The following is a 7344-nucleotide window of genomic DNA, read 5'->3' as shown; positions in this document are numbered from 1 at the left end:
AAACTTATGAGGAAGTACTGAGGGCAGAGCTGTGAGTAAAAGGATCAAAATGCAGAGCTTCAGAATTAGATATCTTATAAATTAAATTTATTTTATTCTAAGTTATTATAATGTATTTTAGTATTCTTTTCATTTACCACTGGCTCTGTCTTGATTCAAGGATCTGGTTCCATTATATCATTAAACTTTCATCCTCAACGCCACAGGAAGAGAGGGAAAAAAGAGCTTACCTGGGGCAAAACATTAGTTGCAGAATTATACATACATATATATTAATAAGTTTTACCAGGTTTTGCAGTTTATCTCTTAAATCCAGACATTGATTTGATACATGAAAATTCAACTATTTCAGACACAAGGAAGCACCATAAGACTTCTTCAATGTTTATACACTTTTTGCATGACAACTTCCACTTAAACCTTCTAGCTAGGCAATTCATTAACTACTCATTGAACTGTCTACTAACAGGACTGTCTGGATACTTTTGACACAACCAGTTTTCTTCTTTAGAGTGGAACTACTCATAAGGAACACTGAAAAAAAATTGAAATTGAAGTTAGTGACACGTCACAGTAAACATAGTACAAAATACACAGAGAAGGTCCTACACATTCTAATTCAAGTTGTGTTTCAAGTGGAAAATATGGGGAGAAGAGTTAAATCTTAACAATCTGAAAAGTAAAAGTGTAAATGCCTTCCTGCAGGAAGCTGAGAACTGTTTACAAAAAATTGCATGCTTATTCCCATTTTGCAGATTGGAATGGGGACAGGCTGATTGATGCAGAACTACCATGGGACAGCAATAGTCTGTAAGGTAAGCCAAAACTGAAATAGGGTAAGGAAATATGGTTTGGATGGCTAATGGTTTCTAACACCACTGTATATTGTGGGTTATTTATCAAATTTATATAACTGCCCACCTCATATGCCCACTAGGCAGCATACAATAAAACAATCAGTTGAAACAAATCTTAAATAACCATTAAAAGCAATAAAATGTAAAAAAAAGATCACAGGAGAATGCACCAAAATCTCCCATACAATACAACCATCTTGCGGGCTCCCTATTACCATGGGATCCCCAAGCCTGCTGGAAAAAACCATGTTTTAAGAGATTCCCGGAAGGACAAGAGGGTCAGGGCTAACCTCACCTCAGAGTGAATGACATTTCAAAGGGCGGGTGCCATGGCAGAAAAGTCTCCTGGGTCCCATCAGATGGGACCCGTAACATGCCCCTCCTGCTGGACCTATGGGACGGGCAGATATACCCAGGGAGAGGCGGTCCCTCAAATAACCTGGTCCAATGCCATGTAGGGTTTTAAAAGTTAAAAAGAGCACCTTGAATTGAATCTGGAAGCAAACTGGCAACCAATGCAGCTTGCAGAGCAGAGGTATAACATGTGCCATTCTAGGGGCACACATAACTGCCTGCACCGCCTCATTTTGCACCAGCTGAAGCTTCCCTCTTCAAGGGCAGCCCCATGTACAGCGTGTTACAGTAGTCTATTTGGAAGGTGACCAAGACATGTGTAACTGTAAGCAGAGTCTCCCAATCCAGGAATGGGCACAATTGGTGTGTGACACAAAGCTGTGCAAAGGCCTTCCTAGCCACAACTGCCACCTGCTCCTCAAGCAGGAGTTGTGAGTCCAAAAGGACCCCCAGACTGCTCAGCAGCTCTGTTTGGGGCAGTGCGACCCCATCCAGTACCAAAGATGATAAAGTCCCTGATCTGAAAGGCCCTAAAAGTCACTCAGTCTTGCCAGGGTTCAGTTGAAGCTTGTTGTTCCCCATCCAGACCCCCATAGACTCCAGGCACCAATACAAGGCTTCAACAGCATCACATAGTTTGCTAGATGCAGAGATGCATAATTATGATCTGCATACTCATGATACCTCACTTCATGGCAATGGATGATCTCACCCAACAGCTTCATGTAGATGTTAAACAGGAGTGGAGAGAATACCAAACCCTGTGGAACCCCACATAGTAGGCACTGTGGGTGGGACCTTTCACTCACTGTCAACACCAACTGGTATCAACCCCACAGAAAGGAAGAGAACCAGCACAGTACAGTGCCGCCCACTCTCTTCCTTTCCTGCACTTTTTACAGAAGTCCTTTCCTGGATCAGTCTAGGCTGTCTAGGTCAAAAATTAACATTTTGACCTACTGTCTTAATACTCTAAAACACTGTTTCTTAATTTTTTTGCTCTCAGGACCCCTTCCTGCTTTAAAAAATTATGGAGGACCCCAAAAGAGATTTTGTTTGTATGGGTTATATTTATCAATATTTGAGGTGAAAGGTCCCCTGTGCAAGCACCAGGTCATGTCTGACCCTTTGGGGGGATGCCGCTTTCGCAATGTTTTCTTGGCAGACTTAGCGGGGTGGTTTGCCATTGCCTTCCCCAGTCGTCACCTTCCCCAGCAAGCTGGGTACACATTTTACCAACCTTAGAAGGATGAAAGGCTGAGTCGACCTGAGCCGCCTACCCGAGAATCCAGCTTCCGCTGGGATCGAACTCAGGTTGTGGGGAGAGTTTTGGTTGCAATACTGCCACCTACCACTCCATATTAAAAATTAAAACTGATGCATTCATAGAATATTTATTTATGAATCATGTAAAAATAACAATATTAAACCCATTAGACATTAAATATTTTTCATGAAAAAAACTGTATTTATGTAACAAAAAAATAATGAGAAAAGTGACATTGGTTAAATTTTTTGCAAATATCTTCAATAGCTAGCAAATAATTTCAATTTTGCAGACCCCTGAGAGTCATTGGACCACACCTTAAAAAACACTAAAAGAGACTTCCAGTGGGGACAATGGCAGCTTGATCTGTTTTTTTCCGCTGTCTGTGGACCAACCTGTCAGAATGGCTTTTTTTGTTGGGCTCAGGCAGGCTTCCTTAGACCCCAGAAGCATTCTCCAGATTAAGGAGAACCCCTGGAATCACCCCATGTGTTCTCCAGACGGCTGGTCATAGTCAGAAGACCGCAAAATGGCATTTCAGGATTGACTGATAAGTGATCAGCTGGGAGGAGGGGCCGTCATCTTCTTCCCAAGCTGCTCTGAAGCCATAACGGACCTTAAAGCTGCCCACCCCATTTCTACAGCACTGGTTTTTTGTTTGTTTGTTTGAATTTTATGAAAGAGAAGCTTTCTACAACAAAGAATACAGAATTTCTTCGTGACTCTCATTATTTTTGAAAATTATTTACTTGGTAATTTGGCTTTTTATATATAGTTTGTTAAATTGAGATTTAAAGAATTTTGGTTTTTTAATTGTTTTTTATTAAAGTGATTTTTGAGGAATATAAAACTTTATCTTCTTCGTTGAACCTGTGGGTTGGAGGTCTGATCTATTTGCTTTCACTTTCCCATGGGAATGCTGTTTGTTATTACTTTTTATTTTCCTGATTGGTCACACGGGAGATAAAAAAGCTAGAGTGTGTGTTCAGTTACAGCTTTAATGACTTTACCTTCCTGAGGCACTAGAGGGTGCCGTAATCTATCTTACTGTTAAGAAATATGGAGGAAATTAATTTGATATTTAAAGATCTCTACAATGCTGTTGTTCAAATCTTGGAGCATTTCTCAGAATTTATGGAGTCCAAATTGTCACAAGAATGAGAGAAACTGATAAGGCTGAAAACTACCTTAAGAGTAAAGTGGTTTCTCCAAAGAAAAAGATGAGAATTGGTGACTTACATTTAAATAGTCAAAGGAAAATTGAGTTGTCAAAAGTTGAAGATAAGAAGACAGTGTTGCCACCACACCATGATCAAGAAAGAGAATTAAACTCTAGAGGCTGGAAGATTTCGGACAAATATTTGGGCTTTTTAAAGCAGGCTGTAGAATTTGAAATCGACAAGAAGAAAGCTCTGCACATAATACTGAGACATGTAAATGCCTTGGTTTATTTTGAAGTGGGTAATTGTCTAAATTGTTTATCAGGATGGTTTCTTAAAGGTTTGGATAAATGGTTATGCTGTTTTGAAAATTCTTACATTTTTGGTAAATGCCTAGGTTATTGTTTAAATGTGGTTATCAGGATGGTTTTTTAAGGGTTTAGATAAATGTTTATGCTGTTTGGATAATTGTTATATTTTTGGTTAATGTTTGTTTAGTTGGCAGATAGGAGCAAATTATAGTGAAGAAGGCTTGTTACTATATTAGGTTCCAAATTATGTTTGAAGGGTTTCATATGTTTTTCTTTAATTGGGAGGGTAATTTTGTTTTAGAAGGGAATGTAATAATGAGAATTTAAATGCTTTATAGAAATGTTTAATATGAATTCAAGTAAGTTTGATATTGATTTATGTATATCTTTGTTATATAAAGTCAGAAGTCACTTTATAGTCGTTTGTTTTGTGTTTTTCATACCTTTTTAGTTCTGTTTCTTTTTCTTTGTAGGCTTGTTTCAATCTTTTTAGTTTTTATGTATCTTTTGAAAATGCATTAATAAAGTTTTCTTTAAAAAAACACTAAAAGAAAGGGTGCTTGAGAGGGGTTTTTTTTTTTTTTGGTTCTTGCTAGTCTTCGCCTTTCTAGTCACAATGGTGTCGTCTAAAAGCTCCTCAGCAATGTGACACAGAAAAATGTAGGCAGTGGGCGGATACAGATTTCGCTGTATTATTTGGAGGACCACCAGGCGGCTACAGTTTCAGGGATTTTCGTCTCCCTGGCAGCGCAAAGAGGGCTCTTCCAAGCGTCGTAGCGAAGAACTTTAATTCAAGTGTTTAGAGCCAATGAACACAGTAAGACAAAATGCACTCAACATCCGGTGACCGTTTCAGGCAACTGTCCAGGCAAAAAATGATTTCCCATCGGCTCCTTATAATGGGTGTGGGGGTGTTTTGCTTTTCCAGTCCAGGGGAGGTGGGCTCCCTCGAGCCAGTCCTGACCACGCTCAGCTTCCGAGATCAGCCACTGCCGGGGAGCTGCCTGCTCAGGCTTGTTCGAACGTGGAAAGAGGTCAAGTGCGAGACTGGTTTTTGTTACAACCGACGGGGAATTTTGCATGCGTGACTGGGGCGCCACGCAACTCATTTTACACTCCTACGTGGCTTTAGTTTGCGAAGGAGGACATTAAAAAAATCATTTTCATTCAAAAAATAAGCACTCACCGGAGGAGTAAGGCCCAATACGCAAGATACTAAGCACGCATTCCTCTCTTTGATGCTGCCCTTTGAGGATAGATGCGGCAATCCTTTCAGACTTGCAAAAAATCCGGATAGTTTTTCCATTGTTTGCTATGGAGAGTTCCCAATCCGTGGGGGTGGGGGCTGGGGGGAAAGATAGGATGAGAACAAGATTGCTTTTCCTTTTCAACTGAGTAAAGACAGTCAGCTTCAGCAAAGGATCGTTACCTTGTCGTAGTGCTGGAGCTTGAGCACCTCAATGATGCCATGAGCTAAACGGTGAAGGGCCACCCAAGACGGGAAGGTCATGACAGAGAGGTCAGACTAAATGCAATCCCTGGGGAAGGTAATGGCAACCCACCCCAGTATTCTTGCCGTGAACACTAAATGGATCAGTACAACCAGAGATATGTCGGTATACCATCGGAAGATGAGACTCCCAGGTTGGAAGATGGTCAAAATGCTACTGGGGAGGAACAGAGGATGAGTTCAACTAGCCCCAGACGTGATGACGCAGCTAGCTCAAAGCCGAAAGGACGGCTAGCGGCCGACGGTGCTGGTGGTGAACAGCGAATCCGATGTTCTAAGGATCAAAACACCATTAGAATCTGGAATGTAAGATCTATGAGCCAGGGCAAATTGGATGTGGTTATTGGTGAGATGTCAAGATTAAAGATAGACATTTTGGGCGTCAGTGAACTGAAATGGACTGGAATGGGCCACTTCACATCAAATGACCACCAGATCTACTACTGTGGATAAGAGGACCACAGAAGAAATGGAGTAGCCTTCATAATTAATAGTAAAGTGGCTAAAGCAGTGCTTGGTTTAGAAAAGGCAGAGGAACTAGGGACCAAATTGCCAATATCCGATGGATAATGGAAAAAGCCAGGGAGTTTCAGAAAAACATCTATCTCTGTTTTATTGACTATTCTAAAGCCTTTGACTGTGTGGACCCTAACAAATTGTGGCAAGTTCTTAGTGGTATGGGGATACCAAGTCATCTTGTATGCCTCCTGAAGAATCTGTATAACGACCAAGCAGCAACAGTAAGAACAGACCACGGAACAACGGACTGGTCTAAGATTGGGAAAGGAGTACGGCAGGGCTGTATCCTCTCACCCTACCTATTCAACTTGTACGCAGAACACATCATGCGACATGCTGGGCTTGAGGAATCCAAGGCTGGAGTTAAAATCGCTGGAAGAAACATTAACAATCTCAGATATGCAGATGATACCACTTTGATGGCTGAAAGCAAAGAGGAACTGAGGAGCCTTATGATGAAGGTGAAAGAAAAAAGTGCAAAAGCTGGCTCGCAGCTATACCTCAAAAAAACCAAGATTATGGCAACCAGCTTGATTGATAACTGGCAAATAGAGGGAGAAAATGTAGAAGCAGTGAAAGACTTTGTATTTCTAGGTGCGAAGATTACTGCAGATGCAGACTGCAGTCAGGAAATCAGAAGATGTTTAATCCTTGGGAGAAGAGCAATGACAAATCTCAATAAAATAGTTAAGAGTAGAGACATCACACTGACAACAAAGGTCCGCATAGTTAAAGCAATGGTGTTCCCTGTAGTAACATATGGCTGCGAGAGCTGGACCATAAGGAAGGCTGAGAGAAGGAAGATAGATGCTTTTGAACTGTGGTGTTGGAGGAAAATTCTGAGAGTGCCTTGGACTGCAAGAAGATCGAACCAGTCCATCCTCCAGGAAATAAAGCCAGACTGCTCACTTGAGGGATAGATATTAAAGGCCAAACTGAAATACTTTGGCCACAGAATGAGAAGACAGGACACCCTGGAGAAGATGCTGATGCTAGGGAGAGTGGAGGGCAAAAGGAAGAGGGGCCGACCAAGGGCAAGATGGATGGATGATATTCTAGAGGTGACGGACTTGTCCCTGGGGGAGCTGGGGGTGTTGACGACCGACAGGAAGCTCTGGCGTGGGCTGGTCCATGAAGTCACGAAGAGTCGGAAGCGACTCAGTGAATAAACAACAAAGACAGTCAGAGACACCTCCTAGTCGAGCTCGCTTCTGCGAGATCACAAACACAACCTTCCAGTTCTCTTGGCAATAGGCTGGAAGTATGGTAGTGAACCTGCGTTTTGTATTCCGACCAGCCAGTTGTCTTTCTACATGTTTTTGTCTCTATGTACGAGGCCGGCCAAGTCAACCGCTCCATGCGATAG

This window comes from Candoia aspera, chromosome 3, assembly GCF_035149785.1.
Source record: "Candoia aspera isolate rCanAsp1 chromosome 3, rCanAsp1.hap2, whole genome shotgun sequence".
Lineage (NCBI taxonomy): Eukaryota > Metazoa > Chordata > Lepidosauria > Squamata > Boidae > Candoia > Candoia aspera.
The sequence above is the reverse complement of the archived record's forward strand: the minus strand, read 5'-3'. Positions refer to the sequence as shown.